Consider the following 19,596-nt stretch of genomic DNA (forward strand, 5'->3'; position numbering starts at 1 on the left):
TGAAATCTCCTGGGAAGTATTAGGAACATCTGAGGACTTTGGGGGACAACACGCGTCAAGTTGATTTCCTAGAAAATACTTGGGGGCAAGGAGAACTCAAATGACCAACCTTGCTTTTTGAATCTTTCCTTGATCAGAAAACCATTCTCTGACTGATTACCTGGTCACGGTCTCCAAACTGGATAAAGGAGTCATGAGGGTGTTTGTTCTGAGCTGAAGCTGTGGTGAACTTGTGACCGCAGGCAAAACCCCTGTCTGGGGTTTGAAAGGCTAATCACCAAACAGAGCCCTTGCTGGAGTTGGGGTGAGCTCTGGTAAGCTTGTTTACATGCATGTAGGTTCTTTTATTGTTTTTAATGTTTTCCCTGGATTGCTTTTACCTTAAGAATAAAATGTGCTTGCTTAGAAATAGCTATATGGTAGCTTCACTGTGTCAGTTATACTGTACATCATCTCTGAAGAATAGGCAAAACAGCCTGTTTAGGCAGCCTGTCTTTTTCTGGGGGTAACACAGAGTATTCAGGGAAATGTTCAACTGGAAATACCCTCATCAGAAGAGAGAGGGGCGCACAGCTCCATCCAAGAGAGCTAAAAGCTGGGGACCCAGATGCCTAGGGTAGGTGCCCTTGCTCGATCGCTGAGGGGAAATATAGGTATATTTGCCCTGACAAGGACAAATGGCTTCTTTCAGACTTATAAAGCATTCCGAGTTCAGTAGCGTAGCTAGTGGGGTGCAGGGGAAGCCGCCGCTTCCCCTCAGCACGTTTCCCCAAAAGCAGTGCCTTAGTTAGGGGTTTACCATGGTGCCAGCAGGTGGGACCCACACTCTGCTCTGAAACTTGGCCTGCTGAGCCTGCAGAGAGAGGGCAGTGGCAACAGCGAAGGTTGCTGGGCATACTCAGTCCGGGTGAGCATGCTCAGTACACTCAAAGTAGGAAATTGGGAGCAGGAGTTGTTTGTGTTGTTACACTGGCACTGGGCTCCTGCAGGCAAGGGGTGTGTGTGGCATGATCGGGGGAGTGAGGGGGGGTGCAGCATGGCAGCCCACAGCACATCCAGAGGAGCCATGGGGAGGCAGCGTGGCCAGAGGAGCCATGGGGGGGGAGCTGCGGCCACAGGAGCGAGGGGTGGGGTGCCGCATGGCAGCCTGCAGCGCGGCTGGAGGAGCCATGGGGTGGGGGAAGCACGGCTGGAGGAGGGGGGGTGTAGCATGGCAGCCCGCAGCGCGGCCGGAGGAGCCATGGAGGGGGGCATGGCCGGAGGAGCCATGGGGGAGACCACGGGGGCGGCACCTCATGGCCAGAGGAGCCATGGGGAGGGGGTGCGGCATGGCTGGAGGAGCCAGCAAAGTGGGGGGGGGGCGCAGAGTGGCTGGAGGAGGAGCCAAGGGGGCGTGGCCAGAGGAGGAGCCAAGAGGGGTGCCTTTTTGATGTTTGCTCCCCCTGCTCTTAGAACCTGGCTACGCCAATGTCTGAGATCCTTGGCTGAAAAGCATTATTGAATTGGGAAGCACTGCTGTGATCAGGTTACTGTGCACACATAACACAGCCCTCTGCTTGATTGTGTATCTTAGGCCCCCTCCCACTGGGGGCCAGGAGCGGCTGAAGCTGAGGAGTTAGGGCCTTGTACTTTTTGGAGAAGGAAGATCTGAGTTTCTAGCCCTGTTGCTGTCGTGAACTTGGGAGAGGTCCCTGGTGTGTAGCGTGGTGGCGACACTAAAGTATTAGATAGTCATGGATTTGTTGCATGCTTTTTTCTTTCTTTGACACTCTTAAATCTTGTCTCCCAGAAACACAGATGGAGAGAAGGTGGATGGTCTGTCGGAAGCTCAGTTCACACATGTGATCAGTGTATGATGAAGCTCTTCTCCTTACCAATTGTAAACAAGAAGTGAGATTTGCATAGGACATTGGCATCTGAGATTAACAAGCATGTTTTACAAGGTGCTAGTCTCCAGGAGACAAGTTTTAAACAGGGTTCTTCCTTTCCTTTCCCACAATTATAAATCCAGTCAGGTGCGTACTATTGTACACAGGAGACTATTGTATAAATGTATTATTGGGCAACTGGTGAAAACATGTCAACGATGCTTGGAAACAGGGCCCTGATAATAGTTACCGCGCACTGTGAAACAAAACATGAATTTGATTTGTCCGCTGTCACCTCTTGTAATCTGTTGATTGATAGACATTCTTTGCAGCAGTTTGTGTTTGAAACCCTGGTATTTGGACAGCAGGATTGTCAGTGTATTCCAGTCTGTCTGGAACTGGCGCTGGGCCTTTGGAGGATGGATGACGATGATAGAGTCTCACATCGATGTTGATGTACAAGGATTCAGCAAACACCAGTGTGGCACTGCTGACTCACCTGCCCTGTGATTGGATTACAGTGGTAAAGGCATGCGCCATTCCAGTCCCGTCTCTGGTCCATGCAAACCATGTGCAGAACTGGTGCAGAAATTGCAATGAGTAGGGCACCAACTGTGGCTGCTAGAGGACTAGGTTTGTGTCAGCAAGGTGGACTGATGCCACCAACTCATTGGCTGAGCTAAGCTAAGCCTGGAATGGTGTTGGTTTCGCAAATTCAAACCCAGAATTCGGGTTGGTTCTGATCAGGGGAGAGGTGAAGGGAACAGCGTCTAGTTTAGGCTGCTCACTACCTAATTGATGCAAGACCTGGTAGCAATGTTTGGTTGCTACCAAGTAAGCCTGTACTCAGAGCACTGTGGTAGAGGTAGAAGACTCTGTCTCTTGTAGTAGAGATGGGTTCAATCTGGATCTGGATTTCCATTCTCTGCCCCATACCATTTGGAGATGGTTTGGTTCAGGTTCATCTCTGCTTTGCCTTTCTGCTAAGTCATCCATTCCCTCAAGCAGAGTCGCACTGGAAGTCATTTAGGGAAAGGGCAGAATCCTCCTGTGACACCCTGGCATCCCCCTTATTCACCACTGTCCTATAATTAGGATATGTTTTGCATGAAGTATGTCTTGTGAGGTATCATTCTAAGAGTCTTGATCTGCTAGGCAGTAATATCTCGTTGGATTGTGCTATTGTTGTATGTGAAGTTATGAAGTTTGGCTGTGTGTATGTTACTGAAACATATTGTGAGGTTGAAAACACCCACAAGCAGCCTTTCAGGTACAATAGTAGAAAGGCCAAACAATGTTAATGGCTTACGGAGGAAATGCACACAAGCACAAGGATTACCCCAGGAACTATGTACAACAGAAACCTCTCAGAGATGGCTTTACACAATGGGAACTGTTTGACCCAGGTCACAGCAAAAGAGCTCTCCAGAAAGTGGGAAGAAGTTATAAAAGAGGGAAAGGATATCATGGATGGTCCTCACTCTCCCTACAACGCCACACCTGGAAACACCAAAGGAACAAAGACTAAACGGGGGGAAGTGATGGTCCCAGGCGAGAGGGATTTCTAGCCTGTGTATGAAAACCTGGGAAACCAAGCTGCAAAGCAAAGGCAGTTTGTGCCTTAAGAATCTGCCAGCCTGTTTATCACTCTGGGTGAGAATTTGATAGTTCAAATCCTACCTGTCTAGTATGTTAAGCTCTGCTTGCATTTTTGTTTTATTTACTAGGTAATCTGCTTTGATCTCTTTGCTATCACTTAAAATCTATCTTTTTATAATTAATAAGTATTTTATGTTTTAATCCAAACCCGTGTGCATTTGACTAAGGTGTCTGGGGAGAATCTCAGCATGGTTGCCACAAGTGTGCATGGTCCTCGTCACACTGAGGGAGAGGCGGACTGGGTATTAAACTCATATACTGGCCAGATTTGACCAGGGCAGGACGGTACTGCTCTGGGGTCCGAGGCTGGGAGGCTGGTGGTCGGAGAGCCCCCATGTGACTGCAGCTGGGTGCGTCCCTACCTGTGTGAATGCTGGTGGAAGTGCAGGCTGGGAGGGCTTTGCAGCTTGTCACAGCAGTAGCGTGAGAGGGAGCTCAGGCTGGTGGGTCAGGGGGCTTAGTGATACCCCAGTTCCAGGTGCCACCCCAGGGGGAACCTGTTACAACCCCCTTCAGCCAAAGGGTAAAGGTAATGTAGTAATGCCCAACTGGAGGGACAGAAGGTAAATGAGGCAAAGACCAGGCCAAGCAGCAGGACTTGATAGGCTCCCTCTCTGATGCCTCGAAAACAATGTGACCCGTTCCTACTTCCTTTCCTGTTTTGGGGGAAGGGATAGCTCAGTGGTTTGATCATTGGCCTGCTAAACCCAGGGTTGTGAGTTCAATCCTTGAGGGGGCCATTTAGGGATCTGGGTCGAAAAATCTGTCAGGGGATTGGTCCTGCTTTGAGCAGGGGATTGGACTAGATACCTCCTGAAGTCACTTCCAACCCTGATATTCTATGATTCAGCTCATACCATCTCAGCTCTGCTGATGGTTGATTTCTCCCAATGGCGAGTGCTGATGCATTTGCCTCCTGCAAAATGCACCATCTGCCTTTGACACGCTGTCTGCAGACACACTGCATGCACCGTGCAATGCCATAGCACTCCAAGCCCTGATGCCTGCACCTTTGCCAACACCGTGCTCCCAGGTTGGGAGCCAAAGGGTTAACTCTGCATTCTGCCTGCTCCTGCCAGATGGATTTCTTTCTCCTATTTTTGTGAACTTCAGCTCCACTTCTCGAAGTACTTGGCAGTGAATAGATTTAATACTTAACTACAGTCTATTCTCCCATCTCACCTGCCTGAGGAGACACAAGGAGTGATTTGCATATTTATTAAATATCTTTTAGTAGGATACACAAACCGCATTGCTACATCTCGCTCATGGTGCAGTCCTGCTGGCAGACAAAGCAATGAGAGGGGTAACACGGCATAAAGACACATTAAATACATGTTCTGACTCTCCGAGGCAGGCGGTGCAGGGAGCCAAGGGCGGTTGGGAAGCGAGGCAGGTGGAAAGACTGGATCCTTAAAGCGGAAAGGAAGCAGGACAGATAGAGGTTACATGGCAGAGAATCTTCTAGCTGGAGTGGCAATCACTTTGCTAGTTACCACACTGCCATTGTGGGCTGGCTGGCTGAATATTTCAGGGGCAGTTAGCTATAGACGCAGCTTGAAGCAAAACTCTGGGTCCACCCACTTTCTGGGCTCTGCAGGTCTGGATTCAGATCAGGTCACTGCTGAGCCCTAGGTTTATAATGAGATGAACCAAGAGCCCGGATCAGAATCTCACCCCCAACCCAGGGAATTTGAGGGAGGCTTATCACAAGGCTGGCAATGGGACCACGTTTGGGGCTGGGGGTGAGTGGAGAGAATGGGAGATGTAGGAAGCAATAAGGATGCTTCACTTTCCTTCCCCATCACCCCTCCCTGTCCCAAGTTCCCGAGACTTGACAAATAAAAACGAACACTTGTGTGAAAATCCCCACCGGCTGCGTGTGCCCCATTGGGAGCCAGAATTAGATTCTCCTTTTGCTTATGAAACACCCAGAGTAACAGTTTCAAACATGTCGAAGTCACTGAGGCTCCTGAATCCTATTTTCAAAAGAGCTTGAGGAACTGAGGAGCCTGAGGGTTCGTCATCACTTGACAGACTGCAGCTGCGCTGCTATAGAGCTTCGGCGTAGCCACTTCCTATGCCGGTGGGAGGTGTCCCGTTGGCAGAGGTCATTCCCCTCCCCAAGAGGTGGTAGCTAGCTTCTGTTGACCTAGCGCTGTCTACACAGGAACTGAGATCAGCTTCACTAGGTCACTCAGGGGTGTGGATTTTTCATGTCCCTGAGCAAGGCAGTTAAGATGACCTAATTTTCTAGCATAGACCTGGCCTAAGTTTCACTGAATATTAACTGGAGATAGTTTTCTAAGCCCCATATCCTCAAAGGTATACAAGTGCCTAATTCCCCTGCATTTCTAGGCACATTTGGAAATCCCACCAAATTTCTAGGTGCCTAAATACCTTTAAAATCTGGCCCTTGGGGACCTTTGAAAATTTTATCTTTGGTCAGCAATGAAACTGGAACAAAGGAAATTACCCTTCACAGACTAAGGGTTGGTCTACACATACTTTTTGCACCAATTTAAAGTAATCAGTTTTTTTCTGCCAAATTAGTAGAAGAGGTAGATATGCTGGAGGGTAGGGATAGGATCCAGAGGGACCTAGACAAATTGGAGGATTGGGCCAAAAGAAATCTGATGAGGTTCAACAAGGAAAAGTGCAGAGTCCTGCACTTAGGACAGAAGAATCCCATGCATTGCTATAGACTAGGGACCGAGTGGCTAGACAGCAGTGCTGCAGAAAAGGGCCTGGGGATTACAGTGGATGATAAGCTGGATATGAGTCAGCAGTGTGCCCTTGTTGCCAAGAAGGCCAACGGCATATTGGGCTGCAGTAGTAGGAGCATTGCCAGCAGATTGAGGGAAGTAATTATTCCCCTCTATTCGGCACTGGTGAGGCCATATCTGGAGTATTGCATCCAGTTTTGGGCCCCCGCTACAGAAAGAATGTGGACAAATTGGAGAGTCCAGTGGAGGGCAACGGAAATGATCAGGGGGCTGGGGCACATGACTTACGAGGAGAGGCTGAGGGAACTGGGATTGTTTAGTCTGCAGAAGAGAAGAGTGAGGGGGGATTTGATAGCACCTTCAACTACCTGAAGGGGGTTCCAAAGAGGATGGAGCTCAGCTGTTCTCAGTGGTACCAGATGACAGAACAAGGAGCAATGGTCTCAAGTTGCAGTGTGGGAGGTTTAGGTTGGATATTAGGAAACACTATTTCACTGGGAGGGTGGTGAAGCACTGGAATGGGTTACCTAGGGAGGTGGTGGAATCTCCTTCCTTAGAGGTTTTTAAGGCCCAGCTTGACAAAGCCCTGGCTGGGACGATTTAGTTGGGGATTGGTCCTGCTTTGAGCAGGGGGTTGGACTAGATGCCTCCTGAGGTCTCTTCCAACCCTGATATTCTATGATTCTATGACTTCAAAAACTGTAGAAATGCATTAGCATTTCAGAGGCCTACCAGCCAGAGCAAGGAGTTAGCATCAGTCATAAAACCTAACCTATATGTTGCTGAGTGCTGAACTCAGATTTTTGCTGATTTCATACTACCTCTAGCAAACCCAATTTACCAAGAAGTCACCGGCTCTGACTATTCATGTCAACCTGCTCTGGATTAGCTGGAGATTTCCCAGAATGCTGTGACTCAAAGAATTAAAATCTCTCTCTTAATTAAAAAAAAAACAACCCACAAAAACAAAAAAACCCACAACTCACTTGCCTTGTTCCAGGAAACTTAACACCGATCCTTAATACAAAAATACCTTTAGTAAAACCACGTTCTTTAACGTAGCCAATCCAAGACAAACAACAACGCCTGCAACAAAACCATCAGGCAATTATAGAACTACATTTCCCGGGAGAGCACTGACCTGGGGTCATAGTTCCTAGTACTCAATCTAAAGCCCTTGATTTCAGGTCACACGTAGGGTATAGGGCTGCTTTTGGCCTTGATTCAATAAATATGTGCCGGACTTTAGGCCCCCAAGCAATCCCGCTGATTGCATGGCAGGGTCCCAGAACTGGAATAGGAACAGATGCTGCATTGACTTCGGTGCAACGATTCGTGTGCTTAAAAATAGGCACGTGCTTAAGTGCCTTGCTGAATCAGAGCCTTAATAGGCAAGGTGGGCACCTCAGGTAAGGAGCACTTTTTACCTCTCAGTGGCTATGTTGTATAAGCAAAACACATAATTTACAAATAGCAGCCAACAAGATGACTAGAGGGTGGAAGTCGTTGCCCCAGGAAGTTGGTGGGACCAAGAAATTAACAAGATTCAAAAAGGGATTGGACAGGGGGATGGATTTCAGCGTTAGAACAGTTCATGCTAACAGCAGTTTTGGAAGGGATACGACATCTTGTACTAGAGATCAGGCTGAGACCTATTTTGGGGTATGAAGGCAGATTATCCCACACCTCTAAAGCAAAGCATGGCCACTGCCAGAGGCAGGATACTGGACTATATGGACCCCTGCTCTGATCCAGCCTGCAATTCTTATGTCCTTTGAGTATCAGAGGGTAGCCGTGTTAGTCTGGATCTGTAAAAGCAGCAAAGAATCCTGTGGCACCTTATAGACTAACAGACGTTTTGGAGCATGAGCTTTCGTGGGTGAATACCCACTTCCTCAGATGCAAGCACATAAAAGATAAAAGCATCTGAGGAAGTGGGTATTCACCCACGAAAGCTCATGCTCCAAAACGTCTGTTAGTCTATAAGGTGCCACAGGATTCTTTGCTGCTTTTATGTCCTTTGAAGTACTTTTCACAGGACATAAATGACAGTCACACTCTGGCTTTCATAGGAGACACGACTTCTATGCTCAGCTTCCTATTCAGAAAGGACAAACCATTCATAGTAAACCTCTTCTGAACGTACTCTTAAAGGTACAGATGACAGCCTTTGGATGCCTTAATTTTACCCAATATTCTCCCTGCCGGAGGGTAAGACTTGCATCTTTCAGGATTATTTCAGGCTGCACCAAGCAAAACCAAGTCAGCTGGTTGGAAAAAGAGAAATAAAAACAATTTGCTTCCTTGGGTGAAATCATGACCCCACTGAAATAAATGCAAAATTTACCCCTGACTTCAATGAGGATTTCACCCTCTTCACATACGCTGCCTGTGACCTGTATTTCCTATTACATGCATTTCAATAGCCCTACTAATGGACACAACGCCAGCATTTAGACCACAAACAAATGCTAGCTTCCATGCTTCATGGAACACCTTCTACTCCCAAGCTAACACATTCACCATAAGAGGTCCCCAATGATATATAATAATTGTTAGCTGCTGCTAACCAACCAGCAAAGTTCTAGAGCTTTTTAGGGGTGACAAGGAGGAGAAGAGTTTCAGGGAAACAGGGCAAAGGCTAGGGTATAACTGGACTTCAGGACCACTGGCTTTGGGGCCCAACTCTGCTACTGATTGTGTGACCTGGAGGCAAGTCACTTTCCTGTCTCTGAGCCACAGTTGTGCTTGTAACAGTGTGTGTGTGCGGAATGACTTACGTACCATACGGGCGACGTGAGGTTTAATTCATTTATCGCTGTAAAGTGCTTTGGGAATGTTGGTTGAAAGACGTGGTAGAAGTGCAAATTACTGTTGTTAGAGTCTCTGCTCTCAGAGAGCTGCAGTTCTAATATGATGTAATTGATCACAAGGCAAGTCTGGTTTGCACAGTGTCTTCAATACAAATTGTGAGTTAAGGCAGAGTTAAATGAAGCGCAGGGATGGATGTCTCTCAAATATACGCTCTAGGCCCAGCACAAGCAGTTGAGCTAGATGCAAGAATTGGCCTGTGCTATGCAGGTAGGGTTGACAGGCGTCTGGTTTTTTATTGGAACTCTTGGTAGAAAAGGGACCCTGGCGGGTGCCGACCAAGCCATTAAAAGTCTGGCTGGCAGCGCAGCAGGGCTAAGGCGGGTTTCCTACCTGCCCTGGCTCCGCACAGCTCTCAGAAGTGGCAGTCAGGTCCCTGCGGCCTGTAGGAACAGGGAGGCTTCGCTCTGAGTGGCGGCTCTGCAGCTCCCATTGCCCGGGAACCACAACCGATGGGAACTGCAGGGGTGGCGCCTGTGGGCAAGTGGGCAGCATGCAAGCCTCCCTGGCTGCCCATGCGCCTAGGGGCTGCAGGGACCTAACAGCCACTTCCTGAGAACCATGGTAAAAGTCACTGGGACCCTGCACCCCTCATCTCTGGCCCCACCTCAGAGCCCACAAACCCAGCTGGAGCCCTCCCCCCCAACCCCTGCCCAAGCCCAGAGCCCTCTCCCACACTCTGAAGCCCTCATTTCTGGCCCCACCCCAGAGCCCGCCCCCCCCAGCCAGAGACCTCACTCCACTCCCACACCCCAACCCCTGTCCCAGCCCAGTGAAAGTAAGTGAGGGTGGGGGAGAGTGAGCGATGGAGGGAGGGGGGATGGAGCAAGTGTGGGGCGGGATCTCAGAGAAGGGGCGGGGTCTGGGGAAAGGGAAGGAGAGGGGCCTCCGGGAAGGGACAGTGGGAAGGGCAGGGATGTTCGGGTTTGCGTGATTAGAAAGTCGGCAACCCTATATGCAGGTCAAACTGGACCATCCGAACAGTCTTTTCTGGCCTTGAAATCTACGGATGGCATGAAACCAGTTAGAAACTTAAAGCAATGACACTTAGCAGAGAGAACTTAAGAGGCCTGGACAAAGGAGAAAAGAGCTGTTTTCATGTGAGATTTGAAAGTAGATGTCAGATTAATGAGGCAGAGAACAACAAAGGATTTCTTACCCTCCTGGTGCTGTAAATATATGTGCGGGTCAGGGTTTCAATGGAGGGTAACGGTGAATTGCTAGGCAGTACCTCCGGAGGATCAGAATGGCATTGTGTTAGGTGGGTCGCAGTAGGTGCTCTGGCCAGGCACAGCCTCCCGTTAGACAGGAGTGATTGACGTTTTTTCCTGGGAGCAGGCAGAACTGTTTAGGATGCCGAGTCCAGTCCAGTGGTGCCCCTTGCACCCAGCATGGTACCCTGCGCTCCTGTCTGCAGGGGAGCTGAGCTGCTGTGGTGTATATTGTCGTGTGCCAGAAACCACCACCCAGCCATCCACCTGGGGGCTGGCCCTTTTTTCACCTCACCTGGTCTGGAGCAGAGCAAAAGCTGGATCTTCCTCCCCTTTTGTTCTCCGTTCACTGCTATCCTCATCCGTATTCAATCTGTCTCACTCTAGGTGGCTGCTAATATATTGTTCATCCTTCAGTCACTGGGCTAACTGACCTTCAGTGGGCATCACTGAACAGAGATAACCAACAGAGATACCACTGGGGGCACCCAGTGTCCCTCATCCTCATCCCAGAGCTAGTCCTTTCAAAGCAAGTTTGAGACACCTGGAGGGGGCCGGACTGGGACTCAGGACACCTGGGTTCTATTCTTGCGCAAGTCACTCCCCTCCCCCTGCCCTTTGCCTGTCTTGTCCATTTTGATTGCAATCTCCTGGGGCAGAGACTGTCTCTCACTGCATGTAACATGCCTAGCACAATCGGTCCCTGATCTCAGTTGGGTCTCTGGGTGCTATTACGATACCAATAACGTGTTCTGTGTACCACAGCCCTTCTCTGAAGGATATAAGCCCCTCCCAGCCGTCACATAGAGGAAAATGTTATCCCTACTTCACAGACAAGGAACTGAGGCCCTCAATGGTTAAATGATTCTCCCAAGGAGCCTTCAGGACTTGAACTCAGGTCTCCTGACACCCAGTCCAGTGCCTTGACCACAAGCTCAACTATCACTGTGTGTGCCCCTCCTGTCCTCATTCTGGGGGTAACTAGAGCCCTCCAGGCTCTGGGTTTGCCAAGTACGGCACTAAGAAAAGGATGAGCCTCCCGGAGCGTCAGCCTTCGCTTCCAGCAGCGCCAACGGCCAGTCTCTCAAAGGCCGGACAGGGGGCTTGACCTAGAATTCTTTCCTCCTTGTCCAGCCTCTTAAGACACAGCAGGGTTGCCGGTTTTGATTGGATGTATTTCTGGAGCTTTCATCACATGACAATCTTTAATTAAAGATCAATCTTCAATTCCTGGAGCAGCCAGTGAGATCAAAAAAAGGAAGGACTTGACAGGGTTTTCCCTTTGTGCAATCCTGGAGGGCTGGCAACCCTCAGACTCCGTGAAGCGAGAGGGCTGCAGGCGTTCAGCCAGGCGATGCTGGAGTGAAGACGGGACGGATCGGTGGTTCCTTGCTCTGTGGGCCGTGAGCGCGTGTCACTTCGGGAAGGAGCAGCCAACATGCAACCACGTGTTCATGGGAGACAAATTGCTTTAAGATGGAGATGCCTCTGGATTTCTCTCTCTGTGACTCAGCAGCATTAACACGAGTGCTCCTAACCTGACGTTCACATGCACAAAGCAGCTGAAGTTTCTGCTTTGCAGCGTCTCAGCTGGACATGCTTCCGCTCCTATGAGAAGGGGGGTGGGGTTGTGCATGGTGGGGAGGAAGGCTGGCTCGGTGCCTGTTTGCTCCACCACTTCTTGCTTCCTTGGCACCGAGGTGAGGCCTGGGAGAGGGAGCTGGAGGGAAGCCGGTCATTACACATCTCTGGTTTTCAGAGGTCCTGAGCACCCGCAGCGCCAGCTGAAGTCAAGAGAAGATGCAGCTGTGCAATGCCTCGGAAAAGCAGGCTCCCATATGGTTTCAGGCAGAGCTTCTCCCGCCAAGGGAGACTGAGAGGACGTGAGAGGGAGGGGCCAGCACCAGGACTCTGGCTCTGAGCCCCTCTCCCCTGAGCTCTGGGGAAATTCAGAGCTGCATCCAAATATTACGGCTCGGGCTCATCTCTGCTTCATGGGGCTGGGCGGCTTCACCCAGTGGGGTGTAGAGAAGCCAAACAGTGCAAAAAATAAGGCATCCCGGAGCCTCCTTGAGGAGCCCATCTTCAGCTGGTGTAAATCAGTCACTGTAATGGCCCTGCACTGAGTTACTCCAGCCCAGGTACTTGGGTGCCGGAGCAGCCACTGGAGGTCTGAGAAGGACAAATCACAGATGGATTGTTTGGCTGGGCTTAAGGAGAAAGAGGTTCCAGGCTGCTGACTGGTCTCAGGACCCTGTTTCTTGTTGCTCACTGATTAGCAAGGTGTGTATGTCGGTACGGTGGCTGGACTGGGAAGTGACCAACAACGGTAGAGTAGATCTTCACGTCTCTGACCACAGAGGTGGATCTTTTCACAACACTAGATTTAAGCTCCCTCAGACTTCAGGGAAGTTTGAAGCAGGCCCCAGATTCACTGCTCGTATCCATCCCTACAAGGTGGATTCAGACAGCCACCGCCAGCCAAACTCCTTCAAACTTTGGAGACACCGAAGTCTAAATCTGGCTCCATGCTTTGGCATGGTCCCATGTCTCTGGGCAGGTGACTGTTTTGCTGCATGCTGCCAATACCCATCTGCCACAGATCCTGCTGCTGTGTTTGTTTTTCCACCCTTTATGGAACTGCACCACCATATCGGAGAATGCTGATTGGCCAGCATTGCTGTGCCATCAGTCCAACAAGCCGTGCTTTGCCAGCTGTCCAGAACAGATCTGCACTAGGGATGAACCATAGGGTGTGGTTATTTGGCTAGACTTCTCAGGTTTACGCCATAGCTTTCAATGAACTGGGTTAACCTCTTTGGTGCCCTGTGGATGTTCTGCACCTGTCCAGAAAAGTGATACCCGGCAGACCCTGAAGTCAAATGCCTCATGTCCTGTTGCATTAGTTGCTAGACTGAGGGAAACCATTTGGTCGCAGAGAGTACACCAGATCTGATACTCCCAGGGTTAATGTTGTTGGCCTCTATCCTGATCCTACTAGCAGAGACACAAGAGCCAGAAAGAGCCTTTATACAGCAGCCTCTCTATGCAAAGGTCCAAGAAAGGGACTGGTCTACACCAGAGCTCTGCTGGGAACCCAGTGGCTCGTGGTGGGATGACTACCACCATCAGCACAGACCTAATTTCCCTCCTCCTTGTACACCAGAGAGAACGCGTGAGCCTTCAGCACACTGGAGCAGCCCATGAGACCAAAAAAAAAAGGACTTGCTAGGATTTTTCCGTTGTGCAATGCAAGTGAGGAATAATACCGTGCGTTGCAAACACCTAATGGAGATGATGGGGCTGGAGACGGCGGCTGTGGCTTGGGTTCTGCTGACCCTGGCATTGTTACTAGGGAAAGGGCCTTTATAAAATATTGAAAGGAACTAATAGGAAGTGCGACAGCATGACTAATGGAGTGGAGAGGGGAGGTGGGGCAAGCCAGCCAGGCAGCTCCCGCACCTGCTGGATTGCCGCCTTGCTTTGTTCTGAGTTGTCAGTGGATGCAAAAACCCAGGCTGCTCGAGAGCCAAGTGAAGCATGAGCAATGGAAAAGTGCAACCACATGAGAAAAGCCACAGGACGGGGTGGAGTGAACGCGCAGGAGCCCTGCAACAGCGGGACAGCAGCCGCACCAATGGGTGGGGTGTTTGAAGGAAGGAGGAGAAGCCAAAGGAACAGCAGCTGCCCAGCTGAGTAGCTGGGTTTTCCCCCAGCCTCTAGCTTCACACTTTCTCTAACTCGTGAGGTCACATTGCATCACGGCTACCAGCCCGTGGCCGAGGAGGCCTGGATGGGAACCTGTTCGGAACCCATCAGTGTTGCTCCCTAGTCACAAATAGGAGTTCACTAGTTCAGACCTTCCCCATGCTGCCAAGCTCCTCTGGTCCTGTGGAGCAAGAAGCCAAATTCAGATATTGAACTTAAACTGCTGTGCAGCATTGCTGTGCGGCTGTTGAGCAGCTGCCATGTTCCATCCCAGAGGTGGCTGCATTTCAGTGGCAGGTCAGGCCATCCCCACGTGCAAGACCCACCGGGATTCTTGCTCAGGGGAGGCCATCTCAGCTCCAGCTCTACTACTGCTCTCCTCTGGCTACTGATCGCATCCCTTTCTCCAGCGCCCCTGCCCGTTAATAAAATATTTTAATTTACACTTTGTAGCCCTGATTAGACAAGCCTTGGGAGCGAGGGGGATGGGAGAGGGGGACAGCGAGGCTATGTTGTGGGGGGCGGTTCTCTTTCCTCCTGAAGTACTGTCAGAATCATTTATGGATAGGTGGATTGGCAGACAGGTGACAGAACTAATTGGCAGGCTCTGCTCCCAGCTGGGGTTACCACCGTGGCTCCGACAACAGGAGCGTACGGTGAGGGGCTGGGAGCAAGAGGATGAGCGAGGAATCTAGGCTGATGTGCTACCAGGGCTCTGCTCCATTACACTGGACTGAAGGGAATGTTTGCATGAGTCATGGCACAACAGCGCCCAGAGAGAAACAAGGTAAAAGGAGCAGAGGGAAAGCCAGACTCCTGACACCAGTGTTGTCACTTCCAGAAGCATGAGTCAGACCCCCAAACCCACTGTGAGACTGGCTTAGAAATCACGAGATCTTGAAAGTGCTGCAGTTGGGGTCTCTTTAATTGGCCTGATGGTGCGAGAGCCTGGAGGGGGTCACATTTCCAAGCTTTTCACTGCAACCGCCAGGGCCAGAAACGGATGAAAAAAAATGAATGCAGAGATTCATGCACATTCATATGAATTCAGGATCTGGAGCATTAATAAAAGCACCTGATACAATGAGACTCACGGTAAAGTCATGAGAGCTGGCAACGCAGCCTAGAGATGGCTTGAGGGACACATAATGGTTCAAAGAAACGGAGGTTCTTTTATCTAACAGCCCCACTCTTGTGAGTGCCCGGCTCTGGAGAACTGTTGGCATCCTTTCTGTCGAGGTATAAAGAGCCAAAATCTGTCATTAAAGAAGAGGCGTCTATGAAAGAAAACAGCTACAGCTACAGCTACAGCCACAGCCATAAACATACAGATTCCACACAGCTTGAGTCCCAGCTTTGTGTCTCTTGTTTATCAGGGTCCACATCATGCTTGGAACTCTTCACAGCATGTAGAGACATCTAACGGCTAAATAATGTATTGAAAGTTAATCTATCATTGCACCATCCACTGGCTGGGACTTTTCAAATGCCATAACCCACACCTTTCACTTCCACTTCCCCAACATTGTCATGGCCACTTGTTCTCTGGGACTACCCCTGCACTGCTGCTCCATTGATACGTCCCTGGACTGTGTGGGGACAGGGCTACTACCTGCTGACCCCAGCTTTCCAGCTCAGAGATTGGGTGCAGATGCAGCGACTGGGGAGATCTTGGCTCTGAAAACCATGTAGAAGCTTCTTTATAATCCTTGTACTCTGGGGAGCCTTTTCCTTTCTCCCATCTGTTGTCTCTCTCTCTCTCTCTGGACACTTTCATTTCCTTTCTTGTTCATTGTCTTGGGGTCTTTCGTTGTTGTTTCATTGTTGCCATTTGATTTTGAAATCCCTTTTCTTCTCCTTTGCGCCACAGGGATTGAAAGTTTCCTAGTCAGTTACTGTATAATTAGCCACAGCCAGAGTCTATCTCTCCCGCCAGGGAAGTATGGGCCTTGTGAGGTCGGATTTGACTCTGTACAAGTTGGATTCTCTCCTGCTGTTCTTTGTTGATGGATGATAAGGAGTAGGGGGCTGTCCATAGATTCCTAGATTATAAAGCCAGAAGACACCATTGTGATCCTCAATTCTGACTTTGTGTATAACACAGGCCACAGGACTTCCCCTGAATTAACTCCTGTTTGAACTAGTTCGTATCTTATAGAAAAACACCCCAATCTTGATTGCAAAAACGCCAGTGATGGAAAATCCAGCATGAACCTTGGGACACTGCTCCAGTGGTTAAATACCCTCATTGTGAGAACACTGCGCCTTATCTCTTGTCTGACAGCACCCCGGCTTTGCGCTCCCAGCCTTAATTCTCTCATCAGTTTGGCAACAGTCAGTCTGATGCAGTGGTTCTTAACCTGTGGCCCATGTAGGGTGATCAGACAGCAAATGTGAAAAATGGGACAGGAGCTGGAGGGCTAATAGGAGCCTAAATAAGAAAAAGATCCAAAAATCATGACTGTCCCTATAAAATTGGGACATCTGGTCACCCTAGGCCCGTGGGCTGTTTGCAGCCCAGTCAGCACATAGCTGCGGCCCATGTGACATCCACAGGTAGTATTGGATGAGTAAATAGGTTGAGAACCACTGATAGACTCTATTATCAGTGCATGTACTGGGCATTCAGTACTAAAGCTGCTGGACACAGGGCTGCCCAGGGGGTGGGGGCAAATGGTGCAATTTGCCCCGGGCCCCGCAGGGGCCCCGCGAGCCCTAGCCCCGCGGCGGTCTGGGTCTTCGGCGGCATTTCGGCGACGAGGGACCCTTCAGTGCTGCCAAAGATGTGGAGCGACTGAAGGGGCCCCCTGCCGCCGAAATACCGCCGAAGACCCAGACCGCCGCTGGGTGAGTACAAGCGCCGCAGCTCCCCCGCTTTGCCCCAGCCCCCCTGAATCCTCTGGGTGGCCCTGGCTGGACACAGACAGACCCCGTGGTTCTCTCTAGCTCCTAGACTAACCCAGTTGATGCTGCTACACAGTCCGATCCAAAGGCCATTGAGGTCAACGGGAGTCTTGCCATTGATCTCAATGGGTCTTGGATCTGACCCTAAAGCCTGGCCTGCCTTGGAAGGGATGGTTGGTCTTTTCTCAGGCAGGGCCAACCAGAGACTGGGGGACTTGCTCAGAGTGGCAACTGACATGGGAGCTTGCTGGGAGCACTGTGGGAAAGTGACCGTTTCCCCCTCCCTACTCTCTGCCAGAAGCAGGTTGAATTTTTTTTCTTCACACCAGCAGTAAATGGTCCCACTAATGTTCACCAACGTCAGCAAGTGAAATATCACCGTTCCCACGCAAAGCCCAGCTCTTCCTTGGGCTTATCCCCTTAGAGGGCTTAATAGGCCTGGTCCAGAGTGGGGAGCAAGGTACAGAAACCGAGCCAGGCAGCCCGTACCCTCTGGATACTAGCACAGGCATGAGTCTAGGCTGGTTCCCACCTCTCTGAACCATGCCCCATATTCCAATATCCCTGGGATGGGAGGAAGTTTAGACTCACTCCAGAGCTGCATCAGACTTGTTCAGATTAGGCACTTGTCTAGTTCAAAGGGAAGGTAATGGTGATGAAGGATGTCAGATCGATGTCACCGGACAGCGTGTTTCTTTGTTTATCCTCCAGGCTACCCTACCTCCCAATCCAGTCATGGAGGGAGCACCACTAAATGGGTTCACATCTGTCTCCAGGGCCCAATCAAACTTTGGCTCCTCTATGGAGTCTGCCAGTGAGGGGGCCAGCAGGGGTGGTTTGGTGACATCGTCATTGTTTGTCCAATAGGAAGCAAATGCAACATCTCCTGGTGAAAATGGCAAAAAGCCATCCTCTAGGGGGAAAAATATTAATTCTTTGTATTACCATAGTGCCAAGAGCCCCCCAAGTGAGATTGAGGGCCCATACATACACACAGTAAGAGACAGTCTCTGCCCCAAAAAGCTTCCAGTCTAAATGGACAGCACAGATGATGGAAGCATTATTATTTCCATTTCACAGATAGGGAAACTGAGGCACAAAAGGATTACGTGATGTGTCAAAGGTCACACACTGGGTCTGTGGTAGAGCTGGGAATTGAATCAAGATGTTCTCTGGCTCACGTCAGTGCCTGAATTACAACCCCCCGCCGGCTCACAGCAGGATGAATTCCGGTGGCTTATGATTTTTCCTGACCCGGTGAAAATTTTACCACTTTCCTAAAGAAATATCATCACTTGTGCAGTCAGCTGGGTGTTCTGTCCAACAACATTAACATCTGGGGAAAATCCAAGAGGAGAACAAAACATTTTTGCTTTCTCCTCCTCTGGCGACTTTTCCCCAATTTCTTCAAGGGTGAGAAATTTGAACATTTTATTAAAGTTAATGTTTAAAATGAAAAAGACACAAGTTAAGAGGGAAGGTGCTGTACATCTGGGGTCAGGCTTGAGTTATGAGGGATTACAGGGATCGGTTACAAGGTTCACGAGATACATACATATCACATAACCAGCATCAACCCAGATTGGGGTGCGGGAGTTTTAAAGTGTCAGTGGATAAGTGGGCTCGGGGACGCCACCCATGGAATGTATGAAGAGTCTAAGTCAGGATCACTGTCGCGAATAAGTCCATGGGTAGGGTGTGTGCCTTGGTTTGTCAGGGAAGGAAGTTGGTTATTTCCCTGGTCGGTGGTTTCGTTTACTCAACCTGGTATTGATGGTGTCCCGTGATGTGTTCCGTGTAGATGTCTCTGGACCACCTGATGGTGTCGGACACCACGAGCTGTCTCGTGAGCCGGGCGTAGTATTATAACCTCTAGAACCACAAGAAAAAGGTGGTCTCGCCGGTGTGTATCACCACCGCCCCCTACTGGTTGGGATCAGACTTGTGTGTCTCTGCGATTGCTGCCCTTTGGTGGCTGGAGACCTACAGAGCCTCTACTTTCCAGCAATCACTGAGATTCTCTTTCAGTTTGGCTAGTCCACATGTATAACACGGATCTGATGACTGTGGTGTCTGGCGCTCTGTGACCAGGGATTTGTAACAGCTTCTTAGGGCTAAATACTAAATACTCAACCAAAATAATGAGACATAGGCAATGGAAAGTCCATCAGGCAAGGCTACTGTGATAAATGAAGGGGGGTAGCTTCTTTTTATGGACACCCAGCCAGCCAGTTAGCTATAAAGTCACTCTTGGTGGCTGTTCCCTGCTTGCTTTACCTGTGACAAAGTTCCCCAGGTAAAAGCAAGGGAACGGGCACCTGACCAAAAGAGCCAATGGGAGGCTAGAACTTTTTAAAATGGGGGAAAAAAACTTCCCATTGTTTGTGTGAGTGTCTCTCCAGGGAAGAGGGGGCTGGAGGGCAGCAGGAAGGGACGGAAGGCAGCAGGAATGCTGTGTCAGGCTTTAACCAGGTATCAAAATTCATCTTTCATACTAAGAAGAAATAATTTGGACAGGGAACGTTTAGTTAGACGCCATCAGGTTTATTTCTTATTTTGGCTTGTGGCTCTCCTCTGTGCTAGCCCCAGATGCTTTTGCGTGCTTATAACCTTTAAGCTGAACTCCCAAAAAAGCTGTTTTGGGTGCTT

The sequence above is a fragment of the Gopherus evgoodei genome, chromosome 18, assembly GCF_007399415.2.
Source record: "Gopherus evgoodei ecotype Sinaloan lineage chromosome 18, rGopEvg1_v1.p, whole genome shotgun sequence".
Classification (NCBI taxonomy): Eukaryota; Metazoa; Chordata; order Testudines; family Testudinidae; genus Gopherus; species Gopherus evgoodei.